At 35.2% G+C, this 15,324-nt stretch overlaps 1 non-coding gene across 1 annotated transcript; it reads right to left on the reverse strand.

Moving 5' to 3' along the window:
- Positions 1-11,639: 11,639 nt before the first annotated feature.
- On the reverse strand, positions 11,640-11,746 carry LOC132664010 (U6 spliceosomal RNA). The gene has a single exon (XR_009603382.1). It is a non-coding gene; the product is annotated as a U6 spliceosomal RNA (small nuclear RNA).
- Between the last annotated feature and the right edge of the window lie 3,578 nt (positions 11,747-15,324).

The raw sequence follows: 15,324 nt of genomic DNA on the forward strand, positions 1-15,324 counted from the left end.
GAATAGAAATTTTAAAATATTCCCTGATAGTTAGCCATTAGCTAACATTCAGCTTTTCTTACCAAGCTGCTACATCTCTCTTGGTTTGAAGAAATGCAAATCTCTGTCAGTTATTAATTAAATTGGATGTTCAATGGGGTTTAAGGCAAGAATCTGAACCAAGATGAACCTTGATTCCCAAACTGAAAACATGTATACTCGATTGCTTAATCATAAACCAAACATAATGGCCACTTTGTATGAACAATGGGCTTTTAAATAATGGCCAAGAGCAGTGAAAACTTGAAACTTTAAATGTTTTTTATAAGTATACATTATAAGAGTCAGAAATACTGCAAACTAGATGAAACTTGACTATATATCCCAGTACAAAATGGCTCAGGATCATGTTCAAGGACTCAGAAGTAATTAGGCTAGGTGACAGTCAGAATTTTAGACATCTCAAGAAGTCCAGTGAATATTTTTTCCAACTCCACTTTCTCCATAACATTGAACTCTCAATGGCATCAAAAGTAACTAACTTCCCTCCTTCATAATGGAACTCTTCTAAAAGGCTCTTTCCCTCATAGCAATAGTGGCCTATTTGATGTGGACTGGACTTCTTGGATATGTAGCATATATCTTCGGACTCAGGAGGCTGTGTTCAGGCTATCTAGCTGTGTCTTAATTTTCCTTCCATTTCTTTTTTCTGGTATTTTTTATTCCCATATTTTCAAATGTAAGGGAAAGGGTTTTAATATGTATTCTAATATATTTTTGTGTAAATACAGACAGTTGGCCCAACCTCAAGACCTGATAATTGTCTACATCAGAAAAGTGTGCATCAAGTGTATTTCAGAAGTCTGAAGCATGGTGAGAAGAGAAATGCAAAAACGAGAAAAAAGTCACCATCAGATATCATAGTAACCTATTTCAAGCACTCTAACAAGTATAAAAGGAGTGTTAGTAAATGGTGCTTATGGTCCTCCAAAAACATAGATAAAAGTGAATTAAAATAATATCCTTGAGTATGTATGACTATATATATATATATATATATATATATATATATATATATTTATAGTGTCATCATATTTTGCCACTGAGTTCAAAGTCTACTTCAGTTCTGCTAAATCAGCATCTGTACTAAAGAGAGTGACTCTTAATCTAAAGTTTTAGTTCTCTAAAACATGTCATTATCCAAAGCCTCAGAGACCACAAGCAATTACACAATTAGGTAAAAGCAATGTTGTCCTCCAGTGGTTCATAGATAGTTCCAGGGGACACAAATTCAAAATAAAAGCTCAGTATAGTCTATATTCTAAATTAAGGTAGCTTTCAATTAAGAGTATTCATTTATTCAAACACTCATTCATTTACTCAGCTCCTAAAAATACATGTTGAATAGTCTATATGAAGTACTTTTTGAGGTATAGGGAATACATTAGTAAATAAAATAGAAATCCCTGACTTCATGGAGCTTCCGTAAAAAAAGACAATGCAAAAGCTGACAAATCAATATAGTAAGTTAGAAGGTACAAAGTGCTATTGAGAACATAAAGCAGGGAAGGGAGACCAAAGGCCCCATGGTGTAAAGTTTAAATAGGATGGTCAAGAGAAGAACTCTCAAGAAGATGACATTTAAGCAAAAACATAAAGAAGGTGAGAAAGCTCTCCTTGTGGATAGATTCCTCAATCTATGAGAATAGCATCTCAGGAAGAAATTTTGTTTTGTATAAACAAAAGCAAAATTGTTGAGACAGAAGTCTGCCTAATATTTGAATATCCATATGGCTGAAAAATAGTAGGAAGGATAGGAAATAGTGAGAGAGGAAGTGAGAGGTAACAAAAGGCCAAGAGATAAATCATATAGGGCTTTTAGGCTATTTTAAAAGATGTTGGCTTTCATTCTGTCTTTTAATTTCTACATTAGTAGATCTACTCAGAATGCTTTGTTGAGAATTGACATTAGGGGACAGAGATAGGAGAATATTGCAAAAATCCACAGTGAGTGTGGATAGATTCAGGGTAATTATAATGAGAGGTGGTGAAAAACGGTAAGATTCTAGATATACTTTAAAGATAGAGCCAACAGAATTTTTTGATGTGAGGTATAAGACCACAAACAAAAAAAAAATTAAGCAACAAACAGAACCCCTGGGTGACTCACTTCAGGATGTTTTGACTTGAGCTATTAAAAGTATGAAATTACCACTAACTGATTTGTGTGAGAGTAGAAAATCAGGGGCTCTGGCTTATACTGCCCATTATCTTTAGATGCCTTTCAGACAATGCAGCAAATTTGGAAACTAGTGAGGGGTACAGGAAAAATACAAAGTAGTTTGTTACCAATGTATAGATGGTATTTAACACATAAAACCAAGTAAGATCCCCAACACAGTATTGATAGAAAAGAGAAAAGATTATAGGAACCGGGAAATTCCAACCTTAAGAGGTGAGGAAGATGAGGATAAGTCTCCTTTAAAGACATTAAAAATGTACAGAATATAAAGAAAAAAATCAGGAAGACAGAATATGATATTAAAGAAGTCAGGTGAAGAGAGTATTTTAAGGAGAAGGGAATTGTTAGCTGTGTCTTATGTGGATACAGAAAAGTAATTTGAGAATCAAAACTTGAACACTGGATTTACAATATGGTAACCAGGTCAGTAGCAGTTTTCCAGGAAAGGAGTGAGGATTCCAGAGGGAACAGGAGAGGAGAAAGGGAGTCAGTAAGTGTAAATAACAATTTTGAGAAATTTTTCTACAAGGAGGAAAAGAAGAATGGGGTGATAACTGCAGGTACTGGGGGTAAGAAAGTTTTTTTTTTTCATTTTTCATTTAATAGCATGCTATCTGGGGGAATAGTAGCATGATGAGAAAATAGGGGACATTTGATGATGGGGATCAGAGAGAGGTGGAGACTGGCTTACAGTGGTGTCCTTGAGGAGGCAGGAAAGGATGACTCAGTCTACAAATCAATGAAAAGCCCTCATAGAGGGACATGGGGAGTTCATCTATTGGAAGAAAAATGGAGAGATACATGTGGAGGATTTGAGGGATGGGCTTGTAGGATTTCTCTTGTAACTTTCAATTTTCTCAGTGAATTGGAAAGTAAAATGGCTAAAAATATGTGTACATTTGAGCTAGAACAGACATTTGGTATTGTCTCATAAGACAGATAATGAATGAACTGAGGAAACCTGAAATAAGAACCCTGAAAGTACCAAGCATTCATTTGAAGTTAGTAAAGTGAGAGGGAGGCAAAGGAGTGACATGTGTGTATAATGAAATAGTTTTAGTGATGGTCAGTAAATTCAGTCTGGGTGAGAAGTGCTGGGAGAACATAAAGAGGATGAGAGGCACTACAGAGATATTAGAATCATTAGATTTTTTAGGCCTCAGGGAATGAAATATCCACATAATAAAATAAACATAGTAAAAACATACATTTGTGTAATAAAGCTACAAGACAGTCCAGCATTCTTGATGGAGCCACACTGTTAGTAGCAATAAGGTAAAAGGGAAATTCTTTCAGAGATTAAGTTGATATATAGAGGATTTTCTTGGTAACAAAGAAGTGAATAGCATGAAAATTCTAGATTTTACATTTTGTTTTTAAATCAGTGCTTTGCTTACTAGTTCTATTTTTGCTATTTGTGTTTTTGCTTTGGTATAGAGTTAACTTTGGGGAAAAAACATTTCTTTCCGGGTTTTTTAAAAAAATTTTTATGTTTATTTATTTTTGACAGAGAGAGAGCTCTAGCTGGCGAGGCGCAGAAAGAGAGGGTGAGACAGAATCTGAACCAGACTCCAGATTCTGAGCTGTCAGCATGGCGCCTGATGCCACGCTTGAATTCACGAACCGTGAGATCATGACCTGAGCTGAATCTGAACACTTAACCGACTGAGCCACCGAGGTGCCCCTCTTTCTTAGTTCTGAACAATCATTGATCATAAAGATGTTTTCTCATGAGCTTTAAGTGATTAACACTTTTTCAAATCAGTCATCTATGATTTTGATAACCAAAACAAGATCCTTTATAAAAGATCTGAAGGGGATAGATCAGGGTCAGCTGGGAAGATGGCAGAATAGGAGGACTCTTATTTCACCTTGTCCCATGGATACAACTAGAAAACACTCACATCAGTGTAAAGAACCCATCAAGTGATAAGAAGCCTGGCAAAACACACTATACAACTAAAGGCAGAGAAGAGGCCACATCAAAGAAGGTAGGAAGGGTGAAGATGTGGTCTGGGAGTGAAAGGGACCATGGGTATCCGTCATGGTAGGGAGGGAGCTGATAGCATGCAGAAGGGAGAAAAATAGATTTTCCCACCAGGGAGCCCATGAATGGGGAGGACAAATCCCCATAACATTTGCCTTTAAAAGCAAGCGGGATCAAAGTTTGTGAATACTTAAAACCAGCAGGACTTAAAGCCTGGAATTTTAAAAATAGGCAGGCTCAACTTTGGAGAACCCAGAGACAATTAGGAACTTGAGTCCTGCCTTTAAAGAGCAAGCACGACAAACAGCCCCTGCAGATACAGCTTAAAACCAGCAGTTTGAAAAAAGCCAAATCAGATGATTGAGAGACTTATCTGCTCATCTCAGAGCATGGCATGGAGAGACAGAGATCACAGGGAGACCTACCCAGAAACAAAAGAGTTGGCAGGCACCATTTGCCTACCCTACTCTCAGCATAAACAGTGGACAAATGCTGAAAACAGCACTGTACCAACTCTGCTTACCTAACTTACATGCACCAAGCTTGCTCCCCCAGTGCTTCTGTGGATCAGCCCTTCCCAGTTACATGTGCATAGTCTCTGCACTGTGGCCCCCCTCCACCAGCAAATCAGTGTAAACATTTCCAATACCACATCTCCCAACCTATTGCATTTTGCAGGACCTCAGTTCTGGCAATGGGAGCAGGTCTCATTTCACAAGCAGACTACCTCACACATTGTTAAAATGTGCCCCACCCCCGTTTGGGACCAAACACTGCCCAGAATAGGCAAGAGAGCCTCTGCAGACAACTAGACTGAAGGAAACAGAGGCCAAGACTAACAGAAGAGCAAATGAAACATACCTAGGAAATACCCCCTGAAGTGCCAGGCCCTGGGGAACAGGGGACACTGCACTGCAGGGCACTACAGGGCCTCTTCTTCTTGAGGCTTCTTCTTGAGCCGACTTTCCCAACAGACACAGACACAGAGAGTTAGACTAAATGAGGAGACAGAAAAATATGAAAGAACAGGACCAAACCACAGCAAGACACCTAAGCAAAACAGATATAATATGCCTGATAGACAATTTAAAGGAATGATCATAAAGATACTCACCCAACTTGAAAAAAGAGTAGAGGACATCAGTGAGGCCCTTAACACAAGAATAAAAAAGAATCAGGGATGAAGAACACAATTAATGAAATTAAAAATTCGGTTGATAGAATAAATAGCAAGCTAGATGAAACAGAACTAATTAATGACCTGGAAGACAGAGTAATGGAAAGTAACCAAGCTGAGCAAAGGAGAGGAAAGAAAAAATGCAAATTAAGAATAGTCTCAGGGAACTCAGTGACTCCAACGAGTGTAATAACATTCACATTATAGGGATATCAAAGAGAAAGGGGCAGAAAACTTACTTGAAGAAATAATAGCTAAAAACTCCCCAAGCTACAGAAAAAAACAGATATCCAGATTTAGGAGATGCAGAAATCCTCTCCCAAATTCAATCCAGGGAGGTCCAGACCAAGACACGTAGTAAATAAAATGGCAAAAAGTAGTGATATAGAGAAAAAAAAATTAAAGCAGCAAGAGAAAAGAAGATAGTTACTTACAAGGGGAAACCCCATGAAGTTATCAGCAGATTTTTCAGCAGAAGCTCAGCAAGCCAGAAGAGAGAGTGGTATGATACATTTGAAGTGCTAAAAAGGAAAAATCTACAGCCAAGAATACTCTATCCAGCAAGACTAGCATTGAGAATGGAAGGAGAAAGAGTTGCCCAGACAAACAAACTAAAGGCATATGAGACCACTAAACCAACCCTACAAGAAATATTAAAGGGGACTCTTTGAGTGGAAAGGGAACACCATGAGTGAGAATATGAAGGTAAAGAGAAAAACATAAAATCAGTAAAAATAAGTATTTCTGTAAAATAAGTCAAGGGAGTCACAAAATAAAGGATGTAAAATATGACACCATATACTTAAAAGCTGGCAGGGAGAAGAGTAAAGAATGGGTTCAAACTTAACCATCAACTTTATATAGATTGCTGTATGCAGAAGACGTTATATATAAACCTAATGGCAACCACAAATCAAAAACCAGTAATAAATATGCAAAGAATAAAGAGAAATGAATCCAAGTATATCACTAAAGAAAACCAGAAAACCATGAAAGAGAACAAGAAAGGATCAGAGGAAATCTATAGAAATAATAACAAAAGAAATAACAAAATGGCAAAAAGACATATCTGTCAATAATTATCTTGGATGTAAAAAGACTAAATATTGTAATAAAAAGATATAGGGTGACAGGGTGGATAAAAAAGCAAGACTCATCTATATGCTTTCTACAACAGACTCATTTGAGACCTAAAGACACCTACAGATTGAAAGTGAGAGGATGGAAAAATATTTGTCATGCAAATTGATATCAAACAGAGTCAGGGTGGCAATATTTATGTCAGACAAAACAGACTTTAAAACAAAGACTATAACAAGGGACAAAGACACTACACAATCATAATGGGGACAATAGAACAAGAGGTTGTAACAATTGTTAATGTTTATGCACCCAACATGAAAGCACCCAAATACATATGGCATGTATTGACATGCTATTAACAAACATACAGGAAATAAGTGATAGTAATAAAATAATAATAGGGACTTTAACAATCCACTTCCATGAACAGAGACATCATCCAAACAGAAAATCAACAAGGAAACAGTGGCCTTGAATAACACAGTAAGCCAGATGGATTTAACAGACATCTTCAGAACATTTCATCCTAAAAGAGCAGAATACACTTTCTTTTCAAGTACACATGGAACATTTTCCAGATTATATCACATATTAGGGCACAAAACAAGTCTCAACTTTGAAGTCATATTATGTATCCTTTCTGACCATAATACTATGACACTACAAATCAACCACAAGAAAAAATATGGAATGAGCACAAATCATGGAGGTCTACTAAACAATAATTTCTTTGGTCAGCCAAGAAATCAAAGAAAAATTCAAGAATTATATGGAAATGAATGAAAATGGAAACACAAGGGTCCAAAATCTTTGGGGTGAAGCAAAAGTGGTTCTAAGAGGGAAGTTTATAGTAACACAGGCCTACCTTAAGAAGCAAGAAAATTTTCAAATAAACAACCTAATCTTACACCTAAAGTAGCTAGAAAAAGAATAAACAATACCCAAACCCAGGAAAAGAAAGGAAACAATAAGATTAGAGCAGAAATAAATTATATAGAAACTAAAAAATAAAAAGAAATAAAAAGAACAGATCAATGACATCAGAAGCTTGTTCTCCAAAAGATGAACTGATAAACCTCTAGCCAGACTCATCAGAAAAAAGAGAGAGGGAGAGGTCCCAAATAAACAAAATCACAAATGAAAGAAGGGAAATAACAACCAACACCACAGAAATAAAAACAATTCTAACAGAATATTATGAAAACCTATGTGCCAATTAATTAGAAAATGTAAAAGAGATTCCTAGAAATTCCTAGAAACATATAACCTACTAAAACTAAAGCAGGAAGAAATAGAAAACTCGAACAGACCAATTACTAGCAATGAAATTGAATCACTAACCAAAAAACTTCCAAAAAAAACAGAAGTCCAGATCCAATGGCATCACAGGCAAATTCTACCGAACATTTAAAAGATAATTTAGTACTTATTTTTCTCAAATTATTCCAAAAAATAGAAGAGAAAGGAAAATTTCCAAATTCATTCTGTTAGACCAACATCACTCTGATACCAAAACCTGATAAAAACTCAACAAAAAAGAGTACTATAGGCTAAGAATCTAGATTATATAGATTAAATATAGATTAAAATATCCTCAACAAAATATTAGCAAAATCATATGATCATTTCAATAGATGCAAAAAAAGCATTTGATAAAGTGCAACTCCAATGAGATAAAAACCCTCTGCAAAATATACCTAGAGGGAACAGACCTCAACATAACATAGGCCATATATGAAAAACCCACAGTTAATATCATACTCAGTGGGTAAAAACTGAGAGCTTTCCCCCTAAGGTCAGGAACCAGACAAGGAATTCCACTTTCAACAATTTTATACAACATAGTATTGGAAGCCCTAGCCACAGCAAGTAAACAACAAATGGAAATAAAAGGCATCCAAAGTGGTAAGGAAGAAGTAAAACTCTCACTATTTGCAGATGACATGATACTGTATACAGAAAACCGAAACCCCATCAAAAAACTATTAGAAGTGGTAAATGAATTCAGTAGTCACAGAATACCAAAAAAAAAAAAAAATACAGAAATCTGGTGCATTCCTATATACTAATAATGAAGCAGCAGAAAGTAAAATTAAGAAAAACAATCCCATTTACAACTGCACCAAAAACAATAAAATATCTAGGAATAAACTTAACCAAAATGGTGAAAGATCTGTACTCTGAAAAGTATAAAATACTGATGAAAGAAATTCAAAATGATGGAAAGAAATTGAAAGACATTCCATGCTCATGGGTTGGGGGAACAAATATCATTAAAATGTCTATACTACCCAAAGCAATCTGTACATTTGAATGCGACCCTTATCAAAACACCAACAGTATTTTTTTCACAGAATTAGAACAAACAATCCTAAACCTGGTATGGAACCACAAAAAGCATCAAAATGCCTAATGCAATCTTGAAAAAGAAAAACAAATTTGGAGGTATCACAATTCCAGATATTAAGTTATATTACCAAGTGATAATAATTAAAGCAGTATGATACTGCCATAAAAACAGACTCAGAAATCAATTGAATAGAATAGAAAACCCAGAAATAAACCCACAATTATGTGGCTAATTAATTTTTGACAAAGCAGGAAAGGATATGCCGTGGAAATAAGACAGTCTCTTTAATAAATGGTGTTGGGAAAACTGGACAGCTAGATGAAAAATAATGAAAACAGACCACTTTCTTTTACCATACACAAAGATAAATTCAAAATGGACTAAAGACCTAAACGTGAGACCTGAAACCATAAAAACCCTTAAAGGGAGCACAGGCAGTAATCTCTCTGACATCAGCCATAACAACATTTTTCTAGATATGTCTCCCGAGGCAAGGGAAATAAAAGCAAAAATAAACTATCGGACTACATCAAAATACAAAGCTTTTGCACAGTGAAAGAAACATTAAGACTAAAAGGCAACTTTTTGAATGGCGGAAGATATTTGTAAATGATATATCCAATAAAGTGTTAGTATCCGAAATATGTAAAGAACTGATACATCTCAACACCCAAAAAAACAAAAAAAAATCCAAATAAAAAATGGACAGAAGACATGAACAGACATTTCTCCCAAGAAGACATACAGATGGCCAACAGACACATGAAAAGATGCTCAACACCACCCATCATAGAGAAAATGCAAATCAAAACTATAATGTCAGACTACCTAAAATCAAAGTCATAAGAAATAAGAGTTGGCAAGGGGATGGACATAGTGGAACCCTCATGCACTATCGCTGGAAGTACAAACTGGTGCAGCCACTGTAGAAAACAGTATGGAGATTCCTCAGAAAGTTAAAAATAGAACTAACCTACAATCCATTCATTAAACTACTGGGTATTTACTCAAGAAGTACAAAACGCTAATTCCGGAAGACACATGCACCCTTATGTTTACTGCAGTATTATTTACAATAGTCAAACTAAGGAAGCATCCCAAGTATCCATTGATAGATGAATGGATAAAGAAGATACGATACATATAAACAATGGAATATTATGCAGCCATAAAAAAGAATGAAATCCTACCATATGCAACAACATGGATAAAGCTAGAGAGCATAATGCTAGGCAAAATAAGCCAGTCAGAGAAGAACAAATTCCATATGATGTGTCTTACTTATATTTGGAATTTAAGAAACAAAACAGATGAGCAAAGGAAAAAAGAAAAAAAAAAAAAAAACAGAGAGAGAGACTAACAAGAAACAGACTTTTAACTATATAGATCAAACCAAGGGTTAGCAGATGGGAGGTGGGTGGAGGGATGGGTGAAAAGGTGATGGGGATTAAAATGTACACTTATCATGATGAAAAATTAAATAAAGTAGTTTTTAATAATAACAAAAAGATCTGAAAATACTTTCTGGTGAAATCCTAATGGCAAACATTATAGAGTGTAGAAAAGAAAGCTACAAAATGATGCTGGGAATGTTTGTTCAAATATGGTGATGCAAAAAGCTAAGAATATGGAATTCTTTATACTCTTTCCTATATTTAGTTTTCCTTACTTTCTCAATTCTTTTCCTTGAGTTCATTTCTATTCCTTTGTATTTTTCCCACACTTTCTCTTTTAATGTCTAATTGTCCTTTCTCTTGATTTTCTCACCCCCATCTTAATTTCCATCTTTTCTCTCCTTTCCCAGAATTCTATCCTTCAGATAGAAAATAATTGAACAGTACATTATATTCCACTGTCTTCATTATTTGTGTCTTTCCTACCAGCATTGTAGGACTTTTGTCATTTCATATGAGATACCAGCAAAAGCACATTCATTTGTACTTACAGAAGGGTATTGTTCACTATCCCTTGCATTTGTTGGCAAAGGTCTCCCATTAATAATTCTGACTTCACTTGGTACCAACAGCTTGGTAATCAGTGTGCAGTGACATTTCAAACATATTTAGAATTGATAGCAATTGCAGAAATGAAAACAGTTCTCCTCTGCTCATTCTATTTATTTTTTCTTAGACAGGAACCTAACTGAAACAGAGATGATGAGTCACTGAAAAGTTCATTGTTTTCTTTTAGTGAGCAGAAATATTAATACAATTCAAGCAAATATAGATTTTAGAAAAGCATTAAAAATTTTGTAAATATTTTAGTGTAATAATTTTTCAAACATCTTACTTTTTTGAATAGAGAAATCATAAACAATATTACATATAGTGTCCCATAATAACTTCAAAATGTGTCCTATAGTAAAATTGACTTGTTATGATACACACTGAGATGGTATGTGTAAAAGCTTGGTGATTAATTGCTAGACCCCATATGAAAGATTGTGTCATTATGATTCCTGACCGTGTCACCTACTACCTACATAACTTTGGATGAGGCATTAATATCTCTTTTTCTTATATAAAAATATGGGCAATAGTACTCTCCTTGTAGACTTGTTGGGACCATTAAATAACATGCGTAAAGCGCTGAAAACTGTGTATGTCAAATAAATAGTAATGACTTATTAAAAGTTTGCCATTATTGTTGCTAACACTTTAACACGTTCATGTTCATAGATGACCAAGAAAGAGATTTCAGAGTCTTATCCATGATATATCTCTTCTCTCTCTCTCTTTGGATAAACATCAATAAAGGCAAACTGACTAATGATCTGGTTAATTAAATGAAAGCTAAGTCAAATTGTATAGTCCATTTTTTTTTTAATATGGAATGCTTCACGTATTTGTGTGTCATGCTTATACAGGGGCCATGCTAATCGAATCTGTATCATTCCAATTTTAGTAGATGTGCTGTGTAAGTGAGCACTGTGTGACCCAATTTCTATTGATGAATACTGGTACATAAACAGCAGCATATTAGTCATATATATTAAACAAAAAAATATTTTTCGAAGTCTGCAGAATCTGAGCACTTTATTTTCCTCTCAAAGTGGTGCTGTCTAAAACTTTATGAAGTCAACTTAAAATGGGTTCTCCTAGGGGTGCCTGGGTGGCTCAGTTTGTTGGGCATCTGACTTCAGCTCAGTTCATGATCTCACTGTTTGTGAACCCCAGCCTCACATCGGGCTCTGTGCTGACAGCTCAAAGCCTGGAGCCTGCTTCGGATTCTGTGTCTCCCTCTCTCTCTGCTCCTCCCCTGCTCACACACTGTCTCTCCCTCAAAAATAAATAAAGATATTTTTTTTAATTAAAAACAAATGAGTTCTCCTATACCATTGTCATCTTCCTGCTTTGCCAACTGTGGACTGCCAAAATACAAAGATGACTTTAAGATTGCTTAACAAATTAAGCTAATTTTATTTTTTAATGTTTGCTTTATTTATTTTGAGAGAGAGAGAGAGAGAGAGATAAGTGAGAATAGGGGAGGGGCAGAGAGAGAGATTCCCAAGCAGGCTCTGCAGCTGTCTGTACAGAGCCCAAAGTAGGACTTGAACTCGTTAACTGTGAGGTCATGACCTGAGCTGAAACCAAGAGTCAGACACTTAACTGACTAAACCACTTAGGCCCCCTAATTTTAAAATCAGATTTATTAAACTTATATAATATTTTACTTAATCCTTTAAAAAATAAAGTAGGGATTAGGGTAAGGATTAATTTTTCCAAGCTGTTAAGTGTTATTGCTGGAGTTTAAATGCCTGAATCTGACTTATTTATCATTCTGTTCTACAATTCCAGCTTGACTATGAACTGTTTGACTTTGAAAATCAGCAGACGTAGAAAACTAAGATCACTAAGGTGTTACCTGTTCTATTTTTGAGGATTACCGGATTACATTGGGAAGGAATGGATCTCAGCTTCTTACAGCAGCAATTAAATGTGTCATTTACAAAAATTATTTATTTCCAAAAGTAGCACAGTATGGCTAGGCCCTAATAACTGCTTTTAATTATTCCACCTTATCGCCAGAATAATCACTCAACTGGACCCAACTCTGAAAGCACTGTTAGGTAGATTTTTAAAAAGTTTCTTTTAAGAAGTAAGGATCACAAACTGTCCAGTCCATTCAAATGGGCAGTCAACACTATTTCCAACCTGGCTCTCCAATCTCTCTTCCTCTTCCCTACCCTTCCTCAAACCCCTCCATCATCTCTTTCTCTGGAAGCCCTGTTTCTTAACATCTTCTACTCTCAAGAATGACTCTCTCTACTTTGAGATGAAATGCTTTCTCTCCCATCCTCTCCAAACTAAATTCTTCCCAGCACCTCCTCAGGTGTGTGTGTGTGTGTGTGTGTGTGTGTGTGTGTATATATATATATACACACACACACATCTCTCTCTCTCTCTGCCCCTCCTATATCTATCTATCTATCTATCTATCTATCTATATATATATAATATATATATTTTATATATATATATATCTCAGAAATATATCCTTCGCAGAAGAGTGGGAAGGAGAAAAGAGGATTGAGGGTTGGAAATAAGTGTGTGTGTGTGTGCTCACTCGTGCATACACACACCATGTAAACTTGCCCCAGAGCAGTTTTTGAGAGTTTCTTCTCTTAAAAGGAGATTTTTAAAAATCCTCTGGTTAAATATCTATACACTCTCAAGTTAATAAGTTGGATAAATCAAGGAGGTCAAAGGAAGGAGAAAGGAGAAAATAAAATCTGTGTATTTTTGCCAAAAAAATACTAATCTCTTGCACAGTTTCAAAATTTGTGTCTTTTGTGGACTTATATTTATAGCTAAGTAGTAAAAGAAGTGACTAAGCAAAACTAGAGGAGGAAATTGATACTTTCATAATAGAAAACATAGAATAAATCATGACGAAGGCAAAGCAAAAACAAAATGCCAGACTGATGGAGAAGAGCTAACTTGCTTATAATAATCATCATAATAGCCACGAGTTTTTTAAAAAACTGATTTTGCGGAGACATCTACTCTTTTCAAACTACTTTACATATGGCCTTCAATTACACCTGCTTTCGCAACGTGGATTAAAGAATGACACTTTTCACCTTGGAATTCCTCATATTCCTCAATACCTTTCCTCATTTGAGAGACTATAAAAAAATCCATTTTCCCTATATTAGTTGATTTGTCCATGACACAAACTAAAGCTAAATTTTTCAGGCAAGTTCATAAGTGAAAATAAAGAAGGTGATGAATACAATGTAACAATTTGGGACATTTCTGTCAAGAGTCGCCACTTATTTTTAAACTGTATTATGTTCTTAATCACACTGCAGTTTCTGTGATTTCTTTCTCTTCTTTCTTCCCAGTCTTAGTTTATCTCTAAAAAATGTAGATGTTTTTATCACCTTTGGTAAGATTCACTTAATTCAATGTTTCATGTAAACTAAGAATTTTAAATACTTATTAAATGAAAATGAGTTCTCCTGGAGTCAAAATCATAAAATAAAGCATATGCTTCATAAAGAAATTTATGCTATCATAAAAAGAGTAATACAGATCTATATCATATATGAGGAAAAACTTAAGTAACTCCATTTTCTTCCTAGTCATTTTTTTTCACTATTGTTCTAGTTTGTATTCTGCCCATGAAATAAGGAAAAGTGGTTATTCTATAGAAAAGCAATAATATCTCTTTAGAATATGGGAGAATAAGGGGTGCCTGGGTAGCTCTGTTGGTTAAGCATTCAACTTTGGCTCAGGTCCTGATCTTGAGGTTCCTGAGTTCAAGCCCCGCATCAGGGTCTGGACTTCCAGCTCGGAACCTGGGGACTGCTTCAGATTCTGTGTCTCCCTGTCTCTCTGCCCATTCCCCACTCCTGCACATGCTCTCTGTCCCCCACCCCTCTTTTTCTCTCTCTTAGATAAATAAACATAAGAAATAAAAAAAATAGAATATGGGAGGATGATATGATGATGTATGCTATTACAAAAAAAATAATAAAAGTCTATCTGTAAATACATGAAGGTATTTTTGATTTATACTGGTAAGTAGGGAAAATGCAGAATATGTTGCTGATTGCATATAAAGGGAAAATATATATATACACATGGGTGTAAGTATATTCTTACATTATCTCTAAAAGATTTGGTAAGTTTTTTTGCTCTGGGGAAGGGTGCTAGATAGGTTCCAGATATGGACAGAAGGAAGAGATAGTCTTCATTGTATATATTTTTGTATTTAAAAAAATTTTTAATCAAGTGCACATATTTCCTTTTGAAAAAATAAACATTTATAAAGAAGATTTCTGTCCCTATACAGAGAAGGGTTGGCACTCAGTATTTTTAAGATCCAGTGCTAATTTTATTGCCTAGCTAGGTTTGGGACAGATCCAAGAGTTTTACAAACTCTCAGAAAGTTCTATTTGTTGTAAGGCCATAAATTTATATATTTTTTTACAACACAAGCACTAACATTCCTATGTAATATGTAACCTGAATGAGAAATTGCTTTCATGATGTATTAAG

This window comes from Panthera onca, chromosome D4, assembly GCF_046562875.1.
Source record: "Panthera onca isolate mPanOnc1 chromosome D4, mPanOnc1 haplotype 2, whole genome shotgun sequence".
Taxonomy (NCBI): domain Eukaryota; kingdom Metazoa; phylum Chordata; class Mammalia; order Carnivora; family Felidae; genus Panthera; species Panthera onca.